The sequence below is a fragment of the Ictidomys tridecemlineatus genome, chromosome 6 (assembly GCF_052094955.1).
Source record: "Ictidomys tridecemlineatus isolate mIctTri1 chromosome 6, mIctTri1.hap1, whole genome shotgun sequence".
In the NCBI taxonomy this organism is placed as follows: domain Eukaryota; kingdom Metazoa; phylum Chordata; class Mammalia; order Rodentia; family Sciuridae; genus Ictidomys; species Ictidomys tridecemlineatus.
Genome location: NC_135482.1, coordinates 101,553,904 through 101,580,541, shown reverse-complemented (window position 1 = coordinate 101,580,541; position 26,638 = coordinate 101,553,904). Strand labels below are relative to the sequence as shown.

Below are 26,638 nucleotides of genomic sequence, written 5' to 3'. Positions count from 1 at the left end.
GGATGCACAAATTCTAAGCAAAACTTGACAAAGAAAATTCAACAACATATGAAATACAAAAGTTTCACATACTGATGCAATGTTGATCTAACATTCCAAAATTGATCAATGTAATTTCCCATATTAATAATCTAAAATTACACCTATATGTAATATGAATATACATATAGTCATAAAACCACCTCAATAAATGTAGAAAAGTATTTTCCCATAACCCAATATCAACTTTTGTTTAAAAGTTTTGGCAAACTAGGATCAGAAAAAAAAGTTCCTCTGTCTGACAAAGGGAATCTATTAAAAACTTACCAGAAACATAATACTTAGTGACAATAGACTGAATACTTAACCACATACTCAGGGACAAAAGTCTTTTTGTCCATACCATTTCTTTCCGTTTGCTACTAAAGGTTCTGTGGATGTACTCAGTGAAGGGAGAAAAAAATACATTAAAAAGCATTTTAATGAAAAAAAAATAAATTAACTTTATTTGCAGAAAACATGATCACTTATATTAAAAATCCGACTGAATCTTTTAAAAACTTGTAGAACATACACTTAAAAAATCAATTGTATATATGGTAGACATGAACGTTGATAAATAGAAATTTTAAAATGATGTCATTCTGTTGTGAGCTAATCGCTCAGAAAACACTCTCAGTCTGAATTTTGTCCAAACTGGAGAGTCTTTATTTAGCCAGCTGCTCCCGGCAGGACCCAAACTGTATCTGCCAGAAATAGCGCCTGGTCCAAGTTCTATGGGGTTCATAAGGGGAAAAAATCACATCCTCTAAAACGTAGGTGTGAGCAAGCAAGAAGGACACAGAAGCTAAAGTTAGCAATCAGCCAGCCAATGCATATAACTACATTCTTATTCCAAATACATCTAGTACAAAACCAACTTGTACAAAAAAATAAGTTATATAACTAGGGTTACATCTAGGTCACTATGGTGGAACTTCAAAATGGAGTCACTCAGGCTAGGTTTTTGTTGTTGGGCTTTTTTGTTTGTTTGTTTTAGTTGTCAGCAGACTTTATTTATATGCGGTGTCCAGAACTGAACCTAGTGCCTCACACATGCTAGGTAAGCGCTCCACCATAGAACCACAACCCCAGGCCAAGGCTAACTTCTGTTAAGTACAGCCAGGATAACTTAACATTACTTATCCTATGATCTTACCTTGTTGTATCTATTAACCTCCAACATTTTATAGGGTGCTTACTGAGCTGAGCCATAGTCTATGATGAGTTATAACAATTCAAGAAAGTATCAACAATATAAAATGTGTAGGAATTAATTTTACAAACAACATTCAATGAAAGACGGCAGGTGGGACTCACAGCGCAGGTGCAGGTGTGGTGCCTACCGATGAGGTCCCCTTGCAGCTTTCCTAGAAGCGGGTGGTGCTGCAGGGAGCTCTGGGAAGAACGGATGAGCTTGACTGAGGCCCGCCGCTGGGTGCCGCTGCCAGTGCTCTGTTTACTGTTTGTGTGCAGTGTCCTTCAGATCCTGCTTCTGTCCTTGAAGTCCAGAGTGCTGCAGAAGGATGCAGAGCAGGAGTAGCAGACGAGGGCAGAGATCCAGGATATGCAGCAAGAACTTTCCACTGTCAACATAATGGATGAGTTTGCCAGATATGCCAGGCTGGAAAAGAAGATCAACAAGATGATGGACTCATGTGAAAGCCCAGGACAGCTCAACTAGCCAAGATAAAATGGTTTCGTTTTCTACATATTGCAAGCTGCCTTGATGAAACCGTTCACTTGGAAGTATTATTTTGTCCTCGTGACTGGGTTGTGCTGAGGAAATGAATAACACCACTAGACCACCTGGTAGCCTTCCCTACTAAAATAGCAGGTGGTGTTGGAATTGCTTGTTGGATTTTAGTCTGTAACAAGTTGTAGCCACCCCTCCTACTTCACCCTTTCAGTGAAAAGGAAGATGAATACCACTGTGGGACATTTTATTTTTTTTTTTGTTATACTTGGGATTGAACTCAAGGGCTCTTTACCACTGAATGCCAGCCACAGTCCTCCTTATTTTTAAATTTTAATTTAACTTTGCTAAGTTGCCCAGGCTGACGTCAAACTTAGCATCTCCTACCTCTGCCTCCATGTTTCTGGGGTTACTATATGACTTCTAAAAATGATTCTCATTTTCCGTTAAAAATCTGATTGCCACTTAAAAAAAAAAAAAAACACAAAGTACATGGGGTCGTTTTTTCATTGAATTCTATTTCATAGTATTTGGGCTTTATGTGAGATTCTTGTAAAAATCCCAGTATTCTACCATTGGTGACATCAACCACCGTAACAACAGATTTGAAATAGGATATGGGTCTACATGCCTTACTCCTGATTTGCTCGCTTGGCACATTGTGGTTCTGTTGCCAAGTGGAAAAATCAAAATTTTCTAAAAACTTAAGTACTTTTCTAAAATATTTTTATTTATATTTTTTAGTTGTGGATGGACATAATGTCTTTATTTTATTTATTTGGTGCTGGGAATAGAACCCAGTGCCTTTCACATGCTAAGCAAGTGCTCTACTACTGAGTTAGCAGCCCCAAGTTAAGTACTTCTTTCCATTCTAGAAAGTAGTTTAATTTTATTATCACTACTAGAACTTGAGTTTTTTTGTCTCATGTAGTACAACTGAAAGAATAACACTAACTGACATTGTGTGTTCTTTGTATCTAAAGTCATTTGTTGGCTGAACATTTCCATAGTATGTATTATCTACTTATTTGGAGCTATTAGTTTTTCATTACAGTGTTGTATAAATGTACTGATGAGACCATAATGCATTGTCTTGTGATTAAATTGTTTTGTATTTAAGGCATTTCAAATTAAGTATGTTTTATAAACATTTAATATTTATGCTGTGTAGACTGGAACAATGTTAAAAAACAGAGAGTCTGATTAAATTCTTTTAAATTGATACTTATTTGACCTCTAAAGTATAATTCTGCTAAATCTATTTATTGAGGCACTTTTTTAGTTAAAATATTTGCAAGTGCTTGTGTGGCTTCCTTCCTTGTTGCCACTTATTGCTGTGAACAATTTGTAACTGACAAGTGGTGAGAGGACTGGCTGTTAACTCAGTGTGTAACCATAGCACAGTACAGCTAAATTCTGTCACTTGTTCTCAAAAGATCATATTCTTAAATCTTGTGTACCTCATGATTTAAGTAGATGATTATTTCAGCTAATTGTACTGTGAAAAGACAAGGGCTTTGGTCCTTTAGTTTATTGTCATATTGAGACCTACTAGAGTGTGTTTCAGATTCCATTAAGTACCCCTGACAGAACAACAACAACCAAAAAAAAAAAGCAAAAAATCAACCAAGCAACAAACAATAATTCAAAACCTTGACTCATAGCTCATACTTTTTACAAAAATTGGTTAAAATAAGCAAATATTTCTTACATAGAACTCCAAGATAATAAAACACAGAAGAAATGAAATCAATAAACTAGAATTTACCAAAATTAACATTTCTACCCTTTGACAGAAGCATTTATGATTAAGAGACTAAAAATAGTACATATGAATAGAGAAAATACTTGCCAATTGCAAAATAATATAAGAAGAACTCTTAGAATCCAATAATAGGAATCAAAAAAACATTTTAAAAAGCTACTAGGATTTGAATAGTCACTTCACAGTAGAAAATAAATGAAAATGCCTATCAACATCAAAAAGATGCTTGGCTTCATAGTCAATAAGAAAAATGCAAATAAAATGCACAATGGATGCAACTACACACCTACTAGAATGGCTGAGGTTTAAAGGAGGGTTGATTGCAAGAGTTTATTGGCAATAACCCTGAACTGGAAACAAGTAAAAGAGGTCAGCCTGGGCAACTTAGCAAAGTTAAATTAAAATTTAAAAATTGTTAACTACTATACAGTGGACTAGAATTAAGTGCAAGAACAGGGAAAAATCACAGAATAATCATGCAGGATGAAGAAAACCTAACTAAAATAATAATGCATACTGTGTGATTCTTAACCAGATCCCATTTAAAATTAATAGCAACTTTCTGCAAACTGCTTTTCTGCATCTCGAATTTGCTCATGCTAAGAATGAAAATGAAACAAACAAACAAACAAAAACTACCTGACCCCTATGCTGGCCAGGCACCAAAGGGTGGGCTAAACAAAGCCCCACTCAGTCTACACATACACATCACCTGCCTGGCTTTAGTTCTTATAAAATGTAACAGCTTCTGTGTGAACAGCAGAGAAACAATCTAGCTGCTTCCCTGAATTCATCTAACTTCACAGAATTCATCTTTCCTTTTTACATTGTTTGCTTATTTCTTAAATGGGCAGGAGGTCCACATCCAACCAGCAGTAATCCAGGCAGGTTCCCTGGTTTGGGTGCCCACACAATTCTATTTATTTAAAAATTTATCAAATTGTATACTTGTAAAATATGTAATTTATTGCTGGTCAATTACATCTAAACAAATCTTTTAGAAAATAAATTTGTTACCATAACAAAAAAAAATGTAAGGTTATAATGTGCCTCAGGGGTAGAAAGCCTTCTCAGCCTGCAGAAGGCACTGAGTTAGATACCAGTATTATGGAAATTTTAAAAAATGTAAAAATATTAGGTTGTTATAGACCAAGGGCCCACTGTGGAGACAGGGCAGCCAAGGCTGTCCTAGGTTACTGGTTCTTGTGATCATACCAGAAAGGTTTCAGAAATGTCAGAGTAGCAGACGTGAGTTTATTAGAAGAGCTAAGAAAAAGGAAAGAAGGCAGCACTCTCAAAGGAGAGAGTGGGTCCTCTCAGACAAGAGACAGACAGTATGTACCTCCTACCTTCCTGTATCATTGGAGTTCCCAGGGAATTTGTCAGAGAGTTCTGCCAGGTCGACTTCTTAACTTTTGAATGACGCAGAGTGACATCAGACTTTCAAGTCCCCACTGCACATAGTTTTACCCATGCATGGAAGGGAGATTTAACATCCTAATCAATTCAAGGAAAATCTGGGTCATTCTGACCTACCCTGACTGGTTCTAATTATCATATTTCCCTGAACTGTGGAATCTGGTGTGTGTGAAGTTCATATTCATCCCATCCCAGGGTAACTTGTGTTCACCTTTTTGGCAAGGAGAAGATTCTCTTTTAGGTAACCGGTTGTTTGCCCCAGACTGTAACATATCCTATTGACTTAAACCAGACAGAATTGCTGGTAAATTGCTCTATATCTGCAATAAACCATGTGGGGTTTAACATAGGAGGTCCTGCATATAGAATTATCCCTTTAACCTTATGTACCCACCTCTCAAATCTGTTTGTTACCTATCAAGTTGATAAGCACTACTGTTTTTCCTGAGTTTAAATTCCCAAAGGAAATTTAGCTCTTCTAATATTTTTTTCAGTGAAACATTCCCAGTTGTCTTGTTTGCTGTAAAAATGAAACAGCAAATGGATAAAACAACTCATTCTGCTCATTCTTTGTGTCACAGGCACAGTTGAAAGCAGGCCAGCTAGGAAAAGCAAAGAGCAGGACTGCAGTTCAAAGCACCCTCCTTTACCCTTTTCCATGCTGTCTATTGTCATTAGCAGCAACACCCCTGAGGGGCCAGCTCAGACAGTGCCGCAAGTTATGAGATGGTTTTATAAAGTTCTAAATATTGTAAGATGTATTGAGACTAATGAATATAACAGTTCAGTAATTTAAATGTTTATTTATTTTTAACAGAAGGATTTCAATTAGAAAAGAAGCCAGTTAACATGGAAATATCAGTGAAATTTCTTACCTGCAAGAGAAGTGGACATTTTGTATTTAAGTGAAATTATAATTTGCACATTTTAAGAATAAAGAAATCTGGCATTTGAAAAAAATTATATATATATAAATAATTGGGGGTGTAGGAAATCCCTTATCTGGCATGCATTACAAAAAGCTAAAGTATTATAATACAAATAGTACTATAACAAAAATATTAACATTTTATTATCATATTTAAAATACAGATATTAAACTAATATTATAATACAAAGTAATATAATTAATAAAATGCTGTTAAGTTACCCTAGAATTCATGAATTAAAACCAATGTATTTTTCTTCATAAAAATATATGTATGTAATTTATTATTTTATTTAGTTTGTTCTTGATTCTATGAAAGTTGTAATAATGAATGTCATCTGGCTCATTTTTTACTCAACAATATTAGCATTAATGTTATTAGGATTTGTTCACTTTGTATACTTTGATACAACCAGAGATATAAAAAATTGTGGTTTATATGTATAATATGAATTGTAATGCATTCTGCTATCATATATAAAAATCTGAATTTTAATTAATCAATTAATTAATTAATAGAATGTAATATAGCCATGTATTTCCTAATAAAATGGGTCATTCTGAGAAATGCTTTGTTCGGCAAATTTGTTGCCCAAACATCACAGGGTGAATACAAACCTACCTGCTATAGCCTACTCCACAGTTAGGCTATGTAGTGGCACCCCCTCCTCTACACAGTCTTATATGCAATCTATTATTGACTAAAAAGTTGTCCTGTAGCACATGATCGTGTAAAGTTATAGTTTATGACAACTTTGAGGTTGTTGTTTGTTACTCAGCATAATTTCTTTGAGGTCCATAAAAATGTTTACATGTATCAATAGTTCATCCCTTTTTAAGACTGAGTAGTATTCTATGGTATTGATGTACCTTAGTTTATATATTCACTTATTCAGAAACATATTGGTTATTACCTTTTTGAGGCTATTACAAATAAAATTGCTGTGAACTACCATGTGCAAATTGTTGCATGGATTAAATTTTAATATCACTGAGATTAATGCCCAGGAGTGAAATTACTAGAAAAACCCCATTTGGACATGGTATATAGTTCTTTTATTATTTTTTTGAATTCTGAGTGCCAATGTTTGTTAACAATTAGTACATCTATGACCATGGGAGTTATTGGACTATTGATTTCTTTAGATACTCTTTGACATCAGAAAAATACTAGCTTTATGAAATTAATTCAGAAGTTTTCTTTCCTATTTATTTTCTAAAGAGACTATGTAGACTGTTGTTATTTCTTTAAACATTAGGTAAAATTTTTCAGTGCAACTATTTGGTGCTGGATGTTCTCTTTCAGATGTTTTTAATATTCTGAATTAAATTTCTTCAATAGATGTAGGACCATTCAAAATTACCTATTTCTTTTTGGGGGAGTTGTAATAGTTTCTATTTTTCATGAAATTTATGCATTTTCTCTAAAATGTCACATTTATATGGGTGGAGTTTAGTTTTGTAATAAACTGACAAACTGATGAATGACTGTTCCACTTTGCAATCCCACCAGTAAAGAACAAGAGTACCTGTTGCTCTACATTCTCCCAGAATTTTGTCTTATCTGTATTTTGGATTTTTTGCCATTCCAATAAATGCATAGTTGTACCTCATTTTATTTTAATTTGCAATTCCCCATTGATGAATAATGTTGAATGTCTTATCATATGTTACTTTGCCTTCTATATAACTTCTCTGATACAATGTCTGTTCAGATGATTTTGCTCATTACTTAATCAGGTGGTGGTTATTGTCATTGTGTGTATAAGTTTGTGTTGATCTTGAACAGTTCTTTGCATATTTTGGGTAAGCTTCTATTATCACATTTGTCTTGCACAAATATTATTTACCACTGTGACTTCACATTCATTCTTTTGATGTTTATTTCATTTCTGCTAATTTTTAAAATCTGCTCTTAGTCATACACAGTGTATTTTTATTATTTTATATTATTTTAGTTTTTATCTATGAAATTTCACCTTGTATTTTTTTGATATCTTCTTTGACTTGATTGAAACTTTTTTTATGGCCTTCTTCAGTAATGCTATAATCTTCTAATTTTTGTCAGTTTTAACTGATTGTATTTTCTACTGATTATCCTTCTATTTTCTCATTGTTTGCATACCTGATGATTTTTTTTGGCAGTTTTAATTTTTCTTTTTTCTTTTTTTTTTGTGTGTGTGTTGGATAATGAGGTATTCCCATAAATATGCAAATATTGAACTTTGGATTGGGACACAATAATTTCTTGAAAATCATTTTATCCTCTGTTAATTTTTCCCCACTGCTCAGGATTAAGGATGATTCTTTGCCATCTATATATCATGGTTCATCTGTTTTCCATTTTTGATGGAAGAAATGGACATTGTTCTTGCCCCTGTGTCAAGGTCAGGGATCACTTCATTATTTCAGATGGTTCTTTTCTGACCTTGGGTAGTTTTCTAACACACATGTGCTAACCAGTAATGACAGGCCTTTTAACTTGATTTCCACCCACTTGTACTGCTTCACACTACTTCATTTACTCTCTGCTTCACTTACAGATGTGCTTCTCCCACAGTCCTAGGTTTTCTGGACTCCAGATTTGTATTCTGAGCTCAAATATTGCTTTTTATGTGGGATCTCACAATTTTCTCTCAAATCCTTTTTAATACCTTGAAAGTGTTTTGTTGTTTGTAATAACTTTAAAAAAAATCCTCTTAAAGTTATCTTTCCCAGTTGTTGATCACTGCATGGGAGCATGAGCTCTAATTATTTGTTTTTACCACAAGATTTCCATTGGTGGGGGCAATTGGTAAATTTCTGTTTGGGTTCATATGGACTGTTGCTTAAGCCCGGATGAGCAGTATGCATCTGTCACCTGATGGACCATTTGGTGCCCCTAATGTGTGACCCTTAATTTCAGCATCTTAATGATTTACTGTAATTTTGTTGAACATTTATTAATCATTGTCTACAAACTCATCTTTCAGGATTTGTCTTCAAGAATGACATTTAAGTGAATGTCCATTTTTCTGTGTTAATTTCTGTCAGATTTCTTGTCATGTAATTCACATAGAAATGTCATATGTTGAAAGAAACTTGGTAAATGCAGAATAACATTTCCAGAGAATACTGCAACATCCTAAAAACTAAAATTAATTTCCCATTTTTTTTCTGATTTTGCTTATAAATATTTTAGTGCTGAAAATGTAAGTAAAGAATCTTCCGTAACTGAAATTCTAAAATTTACAAAGACATTGACTTAAGCATGTCATTGCTTTTAAGAGAATACTTTCTTTCACTGTTATGTCTATTTTATTTTGAGTGTTAGTGCAATACTATAAATTTGAATTTTATCTGGCTCCTAAAAGTCATCTTGACTATCAAATATTCATTATTTCTAGGATTTTAATTCAAGAACAAATTAATTAGATGTCCGTGGATTGAACTTTCTTGCAGAACATTATATTTATTAGAAAAGTATTTGATAAACAACTAAACTAGCTCTATCCACACTTCACTAATTCTGGGATATTAAAAATTTTAAATAGGAGGCACTTCGTCTCTGCTGCTGCAATGGTCTGGCTCTCCACTCAGTGCTCAGCAGCGGAGGTGGTAGTGCGGCTGAGAGCAGATGCACTGAGTTAAAGTTCGGGGTCGGGGGTCCGCAGCCCGCAGAGGGGCCAGTACACCTCTCCCATGCTCAGCACGCCACCCATCTTGCCTCCACAGCTAACAGTCGCGGGGCCGAAGGCAGCCCACCAGAAGAGCGCCGAAGGGGTGTGGGCTTGTGTCTAGGGACTAGCAGGGCTCAGCAAGGGAGGGGGCGCCCACTATTCCTGCTGGCCTACACGAACCACGCCTACGCCACGGTGCAAGGACACTAGGTGAGACTCCTGGCTGTGGCCCATGGGCCTCTGAGTAAGTAGACTTACAGTCTTACACCTGTAAGTCTGTCTAGCTTCCCACTTGCTGTGTTCCCACTCAATGGGAAGAGAACCAATACGTTGTCCACCATCAGCCACGGCCTCCTGACAGCACCAGGATGGAAATCAAAGGTCAGCTGATCAGCTCTCCTACCTTCACTGCTCCAGCAGCCCTTTCGGGGAGGCTGCCCCCCAGGTGAATTCAGAGCGTCTGAGGAGGAGAGGGAGGCGCTGCTTGGCCGGCAGCGGGCCCTGCAAGAGGCCCTGAGCCTGAAACTTCAGGATCTCCAAAAAGTGTGTCTCCAGACGGCGGAGCTTACTGGCCAGCTGCCCCCTTAGTGCTCCCTGAAACTTGGTGAATGGCCCCAGTTGGGGCGAGGTGGGCCCGAGCAGCCCGTGCCTACCCTCCACTGCATCCCAACCCAGTACACCACTCCTTGAGCCCTGTTGAGGAGCTGGAACCGGAGGTTTAGGTGCTACAGCAGATCCGCAGCCTCTACCCTATGCTTGGCCCCAGCCCCTGAGCTATGTGGTGAACAGCTGCGACGCTGGCGCCAATTATAGGCGGATGCACTGAGGAGGCTGCATGTGTTGGAGGAGCAGTGGGGGGCGTCGGGGCCCGCCTTGGCCTCCCAGTTTTCCCTCCATGGCCACTGTCGCTGTCTGCAGGAGCACCCAGGGAGTCTGCCTGGGCAAACGCCTAGCTCAGCTCAGCCAAGAAGATGAAGTTCTGCACTCTGAGAGCAGCTCCCTCTCAGAGTCTGGGGCCAGCCATGATAATGAGAAACCCCGTGGCTGCTTCTCTCTGGCAAAGCGCCCCTCGCCACCAAAGGCTTGGGACCAGCTGCAAGCAGTATCTGGGGGGGAGCCCTGAGCAGCGAACCCCGTGGAAACCATCTCCATTAGATCTTTATGGGGATCTGAAGAGCAGGAGGAACTCTATGACCAGCCCCATCAGCCCCACACGCTCGCTGCCCAGGAGTGCCTCCAAAGTTTTGAGGGGTGAAGTGTGCCTTCCACTCGGGGCGCTGACCCTCAGTTCTGTAAGCCCGAAGGCCTCCATTCTCAAAAGCGGTCTAGCAGCCAGGACTCAAAGATGGGCTTCCCCCGGGAGCGCCCTGCTTCAGATCACGCCTCCCTCTTTGCAGCTCTCATTGGCTGCACCAACAGCTTTGAGGCCCTGCTGGTGGATTGGGATGCTGCTGGGGGAGCTGGCTCTCTGCCTTCTCCTCTGGCTCCCCTTGCCACTGGCCCACCAGTCTGACAGAGCAATGAGGTGCTGAATGAGCGCCCCCAACCACCCCTGCCTTCGCCTCTTGCACAGCAGGGTCCTCAGACCTAGCTCAGCTGCTCCTGCTTGCTGCGGAAGCCCCCCTCCCACCTGTATGTGGGGACTTCCTCTTGGACTATTCCTTGGGCCTGGGCTTGCCCACAGGGACAGGCTGGGGGGAGCTGCTGCCTGCAGCTGAGGTCCCAGGACCACTCTCCCGCCCAGTGGGCTCCTCCTCGCCATGCTCCCTGGCCCACCACCTATGTATGCAGCTGACATCAGCAGCCCCCTTCTTGGCAGCAAGAACCCCCACACCCATGCCACCCATACCAAGCCCTGTGGCCTGCCCCTGGAGGCTGCTGAGGGTCCAGAGGTGCACCAGAACCCTCCGCTATGGATGTCCCTATCCACCTGTATCACCCTGACTGGTGAGCACAGTGGCCACAAGAATCTTGCCCTGGAGGGGCTGGGCCTATGCTCCCTTATGGGGGCCCACTACACACATCCTTCCTCCATGCCCACTGCTATTAAGTGGGCCAAGTGCCTTACAGGGCCCCCAGCCAGGCTCTAGTCTGGCACTTCGGGAGTTTCAATGCACTCCCTCTGTCCAGCAGGTATGAGGGGGTGCTTTTACTGATGAGTAGGGGTCTCTTGAAGCAATTGGTGAGGATATTCAGGCCAGGGATCAGCTAGTCATGATAGTTAATGACTGGGACCACAAGGAAACTAGCTGCAGTGTTGGCACAGGTTATTTCCAGGTGTGACCTGCATTAGTCCTTGGGGTCCTGGTAGAGAGGGATCTTGGGCACTGGTAGTAGTTCCTTACCATATCATAGAAGGAGTGTGGGTTAGCTAGAAATGAGCCTTGAAGCCAGGGTGCTGGGAGGAAGGGACATCATATGCCCTCACCTTTCTCTTCCTGCTTTCCTGTGCTTGCCTCCTTAATGAGACTCTTTTTCTCTGTGTCATGTCTGTCTTTTCCTCTCTCTTTTCTGTCTTCCCCACCCTGTCCTCCAGATTCTTGCTGTCCCCTTCTAAAGATACTACCAGACTTCCTGTACCCCACCCTGCCCCCAGCTAAAGGCTCCTTTAAGTGATCTGCACTATAGGGGAACCAGTCTTCCAGTTCTGACCCCCAGGCCCCATGGACACACTGGTCTTACCCCTTCTGATTTGCACCTTGTTGGTCTGGGCATGGCTCCAGTCCTGGGAGCACACAGCCGACCTCGCTGAGCCCTGGGATGTGGTTGCTCTCAGTGCTGGGCTGGGCGCCAACCTGATCTTCCAAGGTCCCTGGCTCCCCAAGGACCCAGGAATGTGTCTGCTACCTTGCTTATCTCACAATGGGGAATGGGGGACTTCAGCCAGCTTCAAGGAGAGTGAATGATGCAATAGGGATTCCAATACCCTTCCTCCATTTCTGTTTACAGTTGTGATTTTAGTATTCACTGTCTTTGCCCCAATACTAGGCATTTTATAAAAGGGAAACTGTGAGCTCATCCTGGTTGGGTTCATTCCTGTCCCCCTGCCCAACCTGTTCTGTTCAGGTCCACCCGCTCCACAATGGCCCATATAGGGTGTTAGGATCTTTTTGGGGGATAGTCAGGAGACTCTGTTGTGAATAGAAATTTTAGTTACTCTGATTCTGTAGTATAATTTGAAATCAGGTACTGTGATGCCTCTAGCATTGCTCTTTTTGCTCAGTATTGTTATAAGTATTCTGAGAGTTTTGTTCTTCCATATGAGTTTTAGGACTGGTTTTTTTTTTTTTTTTTTTTTTAGTTCTGTAAAGAATGTCATTGATATTTTGATAGGTATTACATTAAATCTGTAGATCACTTTTGGTATTGTGGCCATTTTAATTATGTTAATTCTGACTATCCATAAACACGGGAGATCTTCATCTAGTGTCTTATTTCTTTCTTTTCTGTTTTATAATTTTTATTGTAGAGGTCTTTCACTTTCTTGGTTATGCTTATTCCTAGGTTTATTTAAAACTATTGTGATGGGAATTGTTTTCCTGAGTTTTTCTCAGCCGATTTTACTATTAATGTACAGAAAAAAATTTTGCATGTTGATTTTATGTTCTGTTACTTTGCTGGATTTCTTTTTATTGCATCTATAAGTCTTGTTGTGGAAATGTTAGGGTTTTCTAAGCATAAGATCATATTATCTGCACATAGGAATAATCTGAATTTTTCCATTTCTAATTGTATCCCATTTATTTCTATCTCTTGCCTAATTTCTAATTTTTGTTTGTATCTAGTATTGCTAGTAAAGTATGTAGGGCTTAAAAGAAAAAGAAGCAGGAGGAAGTAAAAATAAATGAATAAAAAAGGGGAGGGAGAAAGGCTGTAATGCAGCAGCTAGTAGAAGAGAGGAAGAACCAGGGAGTGGTTCTACTTGTCATCCTAATTTTTCTTCTTTTCATCTTGTCATGGAGATTTAGTAAGTGTCTTGGAACAATATTGATTTTTTTTTAGCTTGTTTGTGTGTTACTTTAATATTTGAATTCAACTGGGATTTAAGAAGACTATCAAAATATATGTGTCTTTTTGGTTTCAGAAAATTTGACCTGCCATTAAAAAAACAAAAACAAAAACAGGGGTTGGGGGGCAGGGCAGAAGCAGATAATGACAGAAGAAACTGGAGGAGGAGGAGCATAAGATGGCAAGGGATATAATTCAGTGGCTGAGTGCTTGCCCAGCATGAATAAGACTGTGGGTTCAATCCCCTGTATGGGGTGGAGAGAGAATTTTTTAAAAAAATTAAAATAGAAAATAAAACATTTTATAAAATACATGTATTTGGATTAAAGTATGCAATATCAAATAATTGGGGGAAGAACCTATCAAACAAAGGAGACAATAAAAAATGAACATGAGGGAGTACAACATTATTCCAAGACAAGCTATTTGAGATGGAAAGGTTTCTTACTGGGCTTTCCAGATTTGATTTCTGTCAAGTGTTTTTCTCTCTTCTCTATTTTTGGGGGTGTAGTAAATGCCCATGTCTCCTTAGCTTGTTCTTCAAGTTTCTCTGGGTACAGAGGTAGTAATAATACCAGCTGTCCCCATGATGGAACAAGGAGCTGTATGTTTAGTTTATTCCCCCTTCAGCTCATCTTTCTCCTTTGAGAACTGCACAGAACTCAAGTCATGACATCTATGGTCGCAGACCTCAGTCCTTCCACTTCTGGAATTAACCTAACTGGGTTCTGTACTTCCTCAGCATGCCTGAGATTGACTAGCTCTCTGGAAAGTCAGAAGAAATGGTCCCTAATTGTGACAGAGTGGACAGGTCTCTCACTGCCTGGCTTGTGGACCTGCCTATAGAAATGTGGCATACACTTGGGGTTATTTAAACAGCAATAGAGTTTCAGTGCATGGGGTGCAGTGGAAGAGGAATGGGACAGCCTGGCAACTGGGGCATGGGTTGCTGAAGAAAGGCTGGGTTGTAGTGGTGGCCAAGAGCAGAGGTACCTGCTGCTTTCTAGGGGCTGCAACTACTGGCAGAAGCAAAAAGTGGTGGCCTAGGGCAGAGACATGCAGCAAACCATAGGTGCTGCACTCTCTGATAGTGTCATGCACTCTGTTCTGTTCCACCTCACTCAATGCAGAAGCCAGTAGGAGAGGAGGGGTTCAGGTGTCTTCATCTCATAGATAGTGATCCCACTATATAGGTTGCTCAGCTGGCTCATTTTAAAGGTGTTCCCTATGATAATATTTGTTGTGATCTCTAGGTAGAAAGCCTTTCCCAAGCTCCAAGCTGAGGTATAGTCTCTACAAGTGGGCTGCCTGCTTCTCTTTACTGGCAAATTCAGAGAATAGAACACTTCTTGCTCAACATGTGTCTCTGTAACTCCTGCACCAGCTTAACTCTGTTTTTCTCTCTCTTCTACTGCTTTTTCTGAAGTAAGCTTGTCAGCTTTGCCTCTCCTTCTTTCTCCATGTTTTAGCCCTCTCCTTAGTCCTGCCCTGATGCTGCAGGTGCTTCTTCTGGGGTAACAAATACTTTTCTGTTATGTGTTTCAGTGTCTAAAATCCTCTGATAGCTCAGTATTTTGAATCAGTGCATTCCCTCTCTCATCCACCTCTCCATTATGTGATTCTATCACTGTTTTGGTTCCAAAGTGTGGAGTTGAAACCTGCAGCCTCCCTCACTTCCACCATCTTGATCCAGTCCTAAAGATAGTTTTGAGAGAATTCTCTAAGGGGTACATCTTCAAAGCAATTTGAGACTCGTTTGCCTGCATGCACACATTGCTTCTATTAAAACTTATCTGTTAAACATTACTTGATCATTTCCAAGTCTTGGTGTGTGAAGACAACCAGGGAGCTTGGATGCCTGAAATATGAACTACCTCATGGATTTGTGGGCCATAAGCATGTGGGAGGAGTAGAACATCAGTGGTTGGAATGAAGCCAGCTAGATAAGAATTGAACTAAAGAGGGTTTCATATAACGTTGAAATCATAGATGTTCTCCTCTGTGGGCTGGAAAATGTTAAGCAAGGAGAATGTTACCAGATAATTATCAGAATAAAGGTAAGAAATAAATTACACACACACACACACACACACACACACACACAATTAGCTAAAAAATTTGTGTGAGAGTTAAGTGGGCATAATGCTCAATCTATTTACATAAAACAAATAACATTTTGGGGACTGCTACAATTTGAAACCTAAAAGGCCCCTTCAAAGGCCCATATGTTAAAAGCTTGGTCCCCAAGTTGACATATTTGGAAAGTGGTGTAATCTTAAAAAGGTGGGGCCTTTTGAGAAGTCTTTAGATACTTGGAGTGTGCCCTGAAAAAGATTATAGGACCCTGGTGTGATCGTCGTCGTCGTCCTCCTCCTCCTCCTCCTCCTCCTCCTCCTCCTCCTCCTCCTTCTTCTTCTTCTTTCTCTCTCTCTCTCTCTCTCTCTCTCTCTCTCTCTCTCTCTCTCTCTCTTTTGTTGGTTTTAGTTGTAAATGAACACAATATCTTTATTTTATTTATTTATTTTTATGTGGTGCTTCACAGTACTTGGCAAATCCTCTACCACTGAGACACAATACCAGCCCTTTTCTCTCTGTTTTTATTTCCAGGTCATGAGGGACCTGTTTTATTTTACCACCTACTCCCATGAGTATGTGCTAACTCATCATAGTCCAAAACAAGGATGTCAATGGATTATGGACAGGAGCCTATGGCACTATGAGACAAAGGAAACTTTTTTTTTTTTTTTGGTACAGGGGATTGAACCCAGGGGTGCTTAACCACTGAGTCACACCCCCAGCCATTTTTAAATTTTATTTTGAGACAGGGTCTCACTAAGTTGCTTAGGGCCTTGCTAAATTGCTGAGGCTGGCTTTGAACTCATGATTCTCCAGCTTCAGCCTCCCAAGTTACTGGGATTACAGGTATGTGAAAGACCTCCCTAAAGACCCTAACCACTCAGTGAGGGAGCACACCAGGTCATCCAGAGATCAGTTTATTCAGCATAGGCTACAGTAGAGATGGAAGCATCTGCAACAGCAGCAGTGTGGTTTTAAAGACTTAAATCATCCCCCGAGGGAAGTGCATGTGGTTATGACTGGCATACCTGTTGTTAGTTTTTTATTGGGCTCCTGGGCTGGTGATGGCCCTTTGGTGGGCTCTTTTGGTGGGCCCCTTCTCTTAGATAGGAAGAAGAAGCCGGAAGCCTAAGGCCCTATGAGTGGTCGCCATTGTTGAATGGTGACCTGGTCCTTTTCTGGTTCCGTGCACCACCACACCCAGATAAAAGAAATTTTTGATCATGGTAAGTTGAATTACCTTGAGTATTTGCTTAGTAACATCAAGCTGACTAACAGAGGGACTGTGCATAGATTGTCTTCTACCTCTCCCTGTCATCCTTTATATTTTTTCTCAATATTTTTCCTCAGTCAATGATTTTTCAGGATGATTCCCAGAGCCAAATGACCCATGCAGTTTGCCTTGTGGTCATGGAATGGGCCTGGATGACACAGACTTTACCTGATTCAGCTAGAAAAACTTCATGTTCATTTCCTTTTATACTTTTGAGTTCTGCAGAGTTTCAAGCTAAAAACAATCAGAAAAAAATCAGTGGCCCTAGTGTTGAGAGCCAAGAGAGTTCGGGAATGAAGACTTGCTGTTTGAACCTACAAGGCTGTGTGGCTGCTAGGTTATTTTGTGTGCAGCCAGACTGCGGCACCCTAGGTGGTCCCATTCTACTTTGTTCTCTCAGTGATACTCAGGATCAAAAATTTGCATTTGTGTTGTAGAGAAAGACTTCTGATTCTTCAATTCACCTCAGGAAATTTTATTAAGGAATGAGATGAGTGTTCAAACGTGGAAACAGCGGTTGAAAAATGACTGGTTCCGTACCTCAAAGATGACTTACAAAATTGCTTTTCTTCCTGCTCAGCTAACCTTTTTTGATTCTACACTGATAGCTCCAGGATAGAGAGCAAATTAACTCATTCTTCCAAGGAGTCAGGTGGGGCTTTCCAGACATGAAGCCCACTCTTCATCTGCTGCTCCCAGGAAACAGGTTGTTGATTTTATGTATGCCAGTGATCCATTCCTTGAGTACCAATTACTGTTTTTGTTTGTGATACTACACTAAAGGCATAAGGGATTAGCGGATGAGGCACACATCTGTGCAGTTCATTTGTGAGTTGTACTGCCTATGGGCAACTCCAAATCAATTTCAGGGATCAGTACTGAGATTCATTCAACTATCAGAATGTACCTTTTTAAATCAATCAACTTTCAAGTGCACTTTGAGGGGAAAAGTCTTCACCATGACATCATGAGTTCACCTTTACATGAAAAAAATAAAATGTTGGAATTCAATATACAAAATGGATATTTAAAATAAACACACATCTTATAGTATAAAAGGTATGGCTGCTATTTAAAAAACCCATTTGAGGTAGAGGTAAAAATTTTCAACATGCAAGTTATATAGTTTACTTACCAGAAAGTCATGTATGTTATAGTTAATATAATCAATAATATATAACATAATTAATATAATTCAATATTGCTTGTGACTTCTTTGAACATAAAATTGTGGAAATTTATACAAAATAAAACCAAACAATACTGATGATAATAACCATAAGAGCTCCCATTTATTGAGCTCTTGTTCTTGTCAAGTGCTGTTCTAAGTACACACACTCTACAAAAAGTACTTATAATCAGGAGCAGATTAGCAGCTTGTATAATTATTCTATAAACAATGAGAGGGAAACAGAGTTGTTTTTTTCTTTCCTTTTTTTTTTTTTTATATCTGGAATTGAACCCAGGGCACTTAACCACTGTCACATCCCCAGCCCTTTCTAAATATTTTATTTAGAGATAGGGTTTTGCTGAGTTGCTTAGGGCCTTGCTAAGATGCTGAGGCTGGCTTTGAATTTCTGATTTTCCTTGTCTCAGCAGACATGCACCACCACGCCCTGCCAGAGTGGCTTTTAAATTGCCAAATATACACAGCAAAATAACCATGTGCAAGAGCAACTGATAAGTTGTGGTATGTAGGTGTGAGACAGGATATGAGGAGCAGGCAAAAGACAGGTCCAAGGTGGCTCTGAGGTTTAACATGGGGAAGTAGAGGGCACTGCAGCAGCTGCAGCAAGGTACAAAGCAAAAAGGAGTCATTTGGAAAATGAGGTTTATGTCACACTGAGCTGATGACTGAGCTGATGCCAACTTTAGGGGAGAAGACATAAAACATTTCTAAGTTCATTTTTTAAAATGTTTACTTAACAGAGAAGCACTTTGTTTACTAATTGGCCAAATCAAAATTCTATTCTTAAGATTTTTAATGAAAAAAAAAATGTCTAGGGGCTGGGGATGTGGCTCAAGCCGTAGCGCGCTCCCCTGGCATACAAACAAAGATGTTGTGTCTCCTGAAAACTAAAAAATAAATATTAAAAAATTTTCTCTCTCTCTTAAAAAAAAGAAAATAAAGTCTATTTTTACTCATTTAATAGAGCATGGCCTATGAATACATATTGAATAAATTTGCTAATGTGTTCAATTTATATTTAATTTGCGATATCTCATTGACTACAACTCTGAAGACTAAGTACCTTAAAAAATTATATTAGCGTAATTGAGTCAAAAATTTAGAAGTACTTTTTTTTTAGTACCGAGGATTAAACTGAAGGGTGCTTGAGCACTGAGCCACATCCTCAGCCCTATTTTGTATTTTATTTTAAGACAGAGTTTTACTGAGTTGCTTCGTGCCTTGCTTTTCCTGAAGCTGGCTTTGAATTCTTGTTCCTCTTGCCTCAGCCTCCTGAACTACTGGGATTACAGGTGTGCACCACTGCACCTGACTAGATGTATTTTTTAATACATTTATGTATTTATTTATTTATTTATTTATTTATTTATTCATTTATTATGTGGTGCTGATGATCGAAGATAGTGTCTCATATGCACTCTACAGTCCCTGGCTAGATGTTTTGTTGTTGTTGTTTTTAGTTGTAATTGGTACAATATCTTTATTTATTTTTATGTGTTGCTGAGGAATTAACCCAGTACCTCACATGCACAAGGCATGTTCTCTACCACTGAGCTACAAGCCCCAGCCTCTAGATGTACTTTTAATGAAAGATCCTATGTGTAATGATCTTATGTTGTCTTCCATTATTGCTTTTTATGGCAATAATAGTCTATGGCATTTCTTATTAACTTATTACTTCTCATTATCCTGTATCCAAACTTTATTTATTTATTTTTTAGTTGTAGATGGACATGACACCTTTATTTTATTTATTTATTTTTATGTGGTCCTGAGAATCAAACCCACTTGCTTTCTACTATTGAGCTGTAATCCCAGCCCCCTTGTATCCAAACTTAATTTAAGAAGATATAGCTTCTGGGACAGCAAATTTTATATTGAGGAGGTGAGTGATATATCAAAAAAGAGTTTCTCTAAAAGGTAGAAGTCAAGATTGATCAAGACATGCCTGGAAACCCGTTCTCAAGGTCATCTCTAAGACTTGTTCTCTCTGCATCTAACTCCTAAGCTCTTTTTCTTTGTCATTTACAAAGGAAAATTCAACCTTCACCTTTTGATATGGCCTTCAGAGGATGACTGGATGACAATGAATTGGGGAGGAATAGCTGAGAAACAACACAGACAAAAAAGTGAAGGTGCTGAATCTGAATCTTTACTTATGTCTTGAATCATATATACTGTTCTTTTTGGAATGATTACAATACTTTGTGGTTACAAGGCAGGAAGCATAGAAGTTGTTATTCAAGGACATACAGTTCCATTTTTGAGTAAGCCTAATCAGACAAAAATAATCATAAATCCTATGCAGCAGTAAGCACTTTTAACTTTCACTTCGTGTTCTGCCTTTGCCTGTTCTACTTAGTTAAGCTTAATAATATTTAGCTACAACACAGACATTTACCCTATCCCTCAAGCTGATTTATCGTATTTCAAACCTGGACCTGTGCTGCGGTTATAGCAAGTGGTTAACTTGAAAGTTTTGGCTACTATTTTTAATCACTCTAATGGAAAAAAATCACACCATTCAGCCCTGCTAGCTAGCTGGTCCCTGAGTCCAATACCATCTACTTATTTGTTTTCTAATGATTAACTTTTCCTCTCTAGTTTTTTAAGCATCAAGGGGTCCTCCTATGTCTGATTTATTCCCAGTTACTTAAATCTCTACAGCATACCCATTTATTATTAACATTTACTATCAACCCTACATTGGGATCATATTTTCCTGTCCAGGACCAATGGGGCAAGGTGGGAGTTGGCTCTGGTCCAAGACTTATGAGGGAAATACCAAAATCTACCTCCAATCATGTAGGCCGGCCATAGGGCCCCATGACTATTGGCGTAGGCCTATATTTTTTATTACTCTTTTTCTTATGACCTACTTTAGCAGGAAGGGCCTTTGGACTTTCAGGAGTAGTTACTTGAAGTTTATTTAGATTAACTTTGACAAGGTTTTCATAAACTTCCTTAACTGTTTTTTCCTTAGAGAGTTTTGCTGTAATGCTTAACTTTTCAAGAGAATTGGCTGAATTATTGCAGTTGTTGCAAGCTGACCAATTTTCTAGGACTGTTATGTTTTCCTGGAGAGTAATGTTAATTCACCTAGAATCAATGGTCATATGAGAGGTGAGTAATATACCAATTACAATAAAAGCCAAAAAAAAAAAAAAACATTCAATTTCCAGAAACATGCTGCGCTCCCCCAGAGTTTTGTCGCCTTGTGCCATTCACCTCAGGAAGGCCTTGCCGTTTCATGAGTCAGGGGAGGGGGCAGCACTTCAGTAAATGAGTAGTGAGTGATTTTGATAAAATTCCTAATTTTGTCTCTGTCCAGCTTTCTACAAACATCTGCATTTTTCCTTGGGGAAAAGAAGCATGTAAGATCAAGACACATTTCCCTTTGTCTATCTTCCTGCAGAGATTTCTGGTGGCCAATATGGCCCCAAGGGGAAAGCAGAGAGTAAATGAACTTTCCCTCCATTTCATTTTGTGAATTAATAAAAGTTACTAGTTCCCAGGGAAGTTTAACCAAATTCTTTCATGATTAAAAAAAATGAAAACAGTACAGATATCAATGAACAGGTGAATGAATTAAGAAACTGAGATATTCACACAATGAAACAGATATACACACAATAAAATACTCATTGATGAAAAGAATAACTATTGATTCATGCAATGTAGATGAATCTTAAAATCTTAAATCCATTTTACTATGTGAAACAAAACAAAACAAAAAACCCTCCAGACACTGAATGTGATCTATTTCACACATTCTGAACATGGAAATACTATAGTGATGGGGAGCAGACCAGTGATTATCAGGATTTTGGGCCTGGGAATGGTGTGGTGACAAATGCAAAGCCCAGTGGAAGTTTATAGCAATGCCACCATTATGTACCACAAGTTGGTAGTAGATACCTTCTCCTGTGCCTTGTTAAAATCCATAGCTGTGCAACATACTAGTTCACAGCTGATCTATGTTAACTCTAAAATAACCTATGTTAATTCTAAATAAAGATTATATGGGTACAGAGATGACCAAAAAGGCATATAAACAATAACAAATGAACCTAATTATATCATTGATAAACTACATAACCACACAGACAGGTGAGGAAGAAAGTAATCAACCTAAGTAACTTAAAAAAAATTTGGATGGGATATTATAAAACCTAAGACAAAAGGAAATAAGAGCAAATATTGATATTTGCATGACTTGTTCTTTCAGCAAGTCCAGTTTCCAGTCTATTATGCCTGCTGAGGGCTTCCTTCCACCCCTGGCTCCCTGAGAGTCCTGGCTGGTCCTCCCTGGGATCACTGCCAGAATACCCCATTTGCCCTCACATGCTGCCATGGGCTTGTGAGAATCCCACCCAATAAGGGTCACTTTTTCCCTGGAGGAGCTAACTAATGCAGCCGCCTCATGGGTCAGAGTGCTTCATCTCTTAGCAGTTCCATTGAGTCTTTCTTTTTTTTTTTTTATTGGTTGTTCAAAACATTACAAAGCTTTTGACATATCATGTTTCATACATTAGATTCAAGTTGGTTATGAACTCCCATTTTTACCCCAAATACAGATTGCAGAATCACATCTGTTACATATCCACATTTTTACATAATGCCCTATTAGTAACTGTTGTATTCTGCTACCTTTCCTATCCTCTACTATCCCCCCTCCCCTCCCTTCCCATCTTGTCTCTCTACCCCAGGAGAGAATTCTTTTGTGTTTTAAGATGTTTCTAAGGAAAAAATGCTGAATAAACTGTGGTTGATGATGGACTTTATCACCACCCAGCACATGTGACCAGTGGCATTATTTTTTATTTTTTTTTTAAAGAGAGAAAGAGAATTTTAATATTTATTTATTTATTTATTTATTTATTTTGGCGGACACAACATCTTTGTTTGTATGTGGTGCTGAGGATCCAACCCAGGCCTCATGCACGCCAGGTGAGTGCACTACCGCTTGAGCCACATCCCCAGCCCAACCAGGGGCATTATTGAACCAGAATAATTGAAAGTCAAGTGGTATTGAGATTATGTAGAGAGAATAAAAATGTAAGCAAATGACTGATGATTGCACCTTGGTGAGTCACAGCCCACCTTGCTTTTCCACAACTCATTCTGTTTGTTGTGGTGAAACAACAATTAGTTTATTAGCACCCCACTGCTAGCTACATTTGTCCTAACTAGGGAACTGCTGGGGCTTCTTAGAGGGTGGACTCTCACCTGCTCTGGTTTTAAATAATGAAAACAAACATGGTTTTTCTCTTACAGTTAGCTGGAGATTTGATGACGTTTTTTAATACAAAGACTCATAATTTCATACTTCACAGCATACAAATGTGTCTGCAGAGTAGACAACAAGCTATTGGTATTATTTATCCCAATCTCTGTTATTTATGCTGTTTACTTCCAACTAAACTGTAGTTTAATAATCAAAAGCTATGATACAAAAAGCAGATTAACTCTATTTGGTCCCACATCATGTTTGATCATACGGTAATAGAAACAGTTGGAGTTATGAGTCTCATATTTTCCTCTTACCATCCTAATTTCTCCCATTTGGATGAGCTGATTTCTAATTTTCTAGTCACTCTATGAGAATGTCTGTTGTCTTCCAAAATCACATGCAAATGGCTAGTAATCATTTTCTCCAACAAGATCAAAACAATCAGTGATCATTAAGGTTTAACAAAGGACTGATTAATTCCTTGTATGAGTGAATGGATAAATTAATAATGGAGGAATTATTTGTCTCTAAAGTGACCTCTGACATATCAAAGTTGTTTTAAATCTTTGTACTTCAGAGTGTGTATTTCTTGCAGTCTACTCTTTATTTAATCTGTGTAGGTGATTATAACTTGTTAAATATATATAAAAAAATTTAAGCTATTTTAAACCATGCAGCAAACTTTTTATTGCAAAATAGTATCACAGAAATAACAAAAAATAACTTAGGATGTTATTATCACATTATACAATTCCTCCTGCTTTATAGGAAAAGAAAAGTAATCCTTTTTTTTTTTTCATTTTTCACATCTCATAAGGAATCTGTAAACAATTTATTTATAAACAGAAAAAATATTTGGCTGAAAAGTTGTGAAGTGTACAATGTCACAGATATTTGTGAGTTGAGGTCCCTGTGTCCAGGATGGAAATGAAAGTAGATAGAAACTACCTCTTTTAAAGATAGAGGGCACTTTGAGCAAAAAGAAAGAACTTTATTTTTTTCTTTTTTGAAAAACTAATAGTTACAGATTACTGGAGAAATATGAATTGAAAGGGTAAAGTTTCTAAACTGCAAAGCCTGAGTTAAAATGTAAAAGACTGGGCATTGTAACGTTTCTAAGCTGCAAGGCCTGAGTTAAAAAGTGAACTACCAGGTATTGTTAAGTTCCTCTGCCACACCCAGAACCTGAAATTCCTGAGGCAGTTAAGACAATGCCCTACTGGGCATTTAGCCTATGGCCCTGTGCAGTTTGTAAGCATACAGGGCCCGAACCAATCAGTTTGAATGTGTACCCTGCTTAGGAGTGACCAATCACCCCCGCCCGACCTGTTCCCTCCAATGAATGTGCTAATCATGTATGAAAGTTGTTGTTCAATTTTCCCGTTCCTCATACTGATTTGTTCTGATGTATACAAAGCCTCCACCCTCCCCAAAAAATGTACTTAAGCACTGCTTAGCCTCTGCTCTGGGCTCTGGGCTGCTCTCTCTTCTTGAGTGAGCCTGGAGCCTCAGCTCGCTGAATTGGATCCTCAATAAATCCCCTTCTGCAATTGCATGAGTCAGTCTCTTGGTGGTCTCTTCCTCTGACTTTTCGCCGGACCCTTACAGGATCACAGCATTTTGTGACCAGAAGACAAGTTTTGTGTTAGAAATTTAAGCTGAAGCCTTATCAAACAATCTGAGAGGACCCTTCTGCCCACAAGCATATCCCAGCACAGCATGGGGGCACCCTGCCAGCAACTAGAAAAAGTTTTCCATGTCAATGAAGCCAGATTTACAGATAGGTAGTTAGTGTAGTTAGGTAAAATGGGTCTAATTTGGAGTAACATAAATAAAATAGAGGCCATTATTAAGAATGGAATCCAGGAAAGCAGAGCAGCACTTGGGGAAATTGAAGTGTTAATGTCCCCAAGGCCCAGAGCCCATCCTAAGGAAATGTTAATGAAGTAGCTCCAAGCAAACAGGGAGGTGCTAATCAAAGCTGCCCCAGGCCCTTCCTGCCCAAATTACTCCTCCAGCCATCATATCTCCCACCTTTTGGGCCTTCCCAACTGCATCCTATCACTGAAAGATAATGAGAAACAAGGACAGGAGTGTGGGAAAGGTAAAAGAAGACCTTAACTTTAAAAGAGGGAAGACCTCCTCCTTCCATGGATTCCACTTTTTTTTTCTTTTGTCATCTTTTTTTTTCTTTTTCTTTTTTTTCTTTATTTTTTACATACATGACAATACTGGAGTGCATTACATTAATAATTATCCATTCACAGCACAATTTTTTGTAACTCTGTATATAAAGTATGTTCACACAAAATTACGCCATTATACATGAGCTCTCTCTCTCTCTTTTTTTTTTTTTTTTTTTTGCATAAAATTCTTTATTTCACCTTTTGGGTCGCCTTCTTCCTCCAGGAGAAGTCCTTTCTTCTTCAGAAAATAAGCTTAATAAAGCTTCTACTCTCCACTCTAAACTTGCCTCGGTGTGCTTCTTTGGTGTTATACTTCAGCATTTCTGGAAGCAAGGACTCGTCACCGGTAAACATCAACACCATAAACAATGTAGTTTTTAAAGGTTTTAGAAAGCCACAGAAACCAGAAAGAAAAGGAGAAGTAGAATTTTCAACTATTATGGTCATTCCAGGGCAAGCTGGGGGCAACTGTTGTTCCCCAGGGTTTTTGCCAGTTCTGAGCACTGGCTGAGGAGCAGATCATGGCCCAGCCAAAGATCACTGGTAGGGAAGAGAAAATGGACAAAACTTTCAAAATAGGACTAGAGTCATGGCTGATGGTGATACTGTCGATCATCAGTGTTATGCTCGAATTAGGGATCCCCAAAAGACCACCAGAGACCAAGATCAATTTAAGCAGCAAAGAGGTGTTTATTGCGAGCTAGCTCGGTCCTTCCCGCCCACACATAGCAACTGGTGATACTGAGAGGCCCCAACCCCAGGGTTTGCAGCAGTTTTATACATTCTTTGGAGAAGGCAGGGACTTCACATACATCATAGCAACTCTTAGCAAATCATCACACACCGCAGGAAAATCAAATAACTCTAAAACATGATTAGCACATTCACTGGCGGGAACAAGTTGGGTAGGGGTGATTGGTCAGTACAAAAGGGGTATTCATTTGAACTGATTGGTTTAAGCCAAGAGGGGTGTACGTGCTGAACTACATGGTTTCCCAACATGTTATCAACCACCATAAACTACTGGGAGGGTCATCTGGCATCCCAGGTATTTTCCTGTCTCATGCTTATTGGTGGCTACTAGGGGGTTGCTATGGATCCCCACCTAGCCTGACTGAGTCAGGGACACCTGGCCCAGCAGATCTCTCCTGTTATTTGTAGATAACAACTTAGCACAGTGGGAACGTG

At 39.2% G+C, this 26,638-nt stretch overlaps 2 pseudogenes; both read left to right on the top strand.

Moving 5' to 3' along the window:
* The first annotated feature begins 1,251 nt into the window (after positions 1–1,251).
* LOC101956437 (guided entry of tail-anchored proteins factor 1 pseudogene) lies at positions 1,252–9,695 on the top strand (annotated as a pseudogene).
* A 134-nt stretch (positions 9,696–9,829) lies between these two features.
* Positions 9,830–26,638, top strand: part of LOC101956152 (coiled-coil domain-containing protein 120-like) — a 34,527-nt pseudogene continuing 17,718 nt past the window's right edge.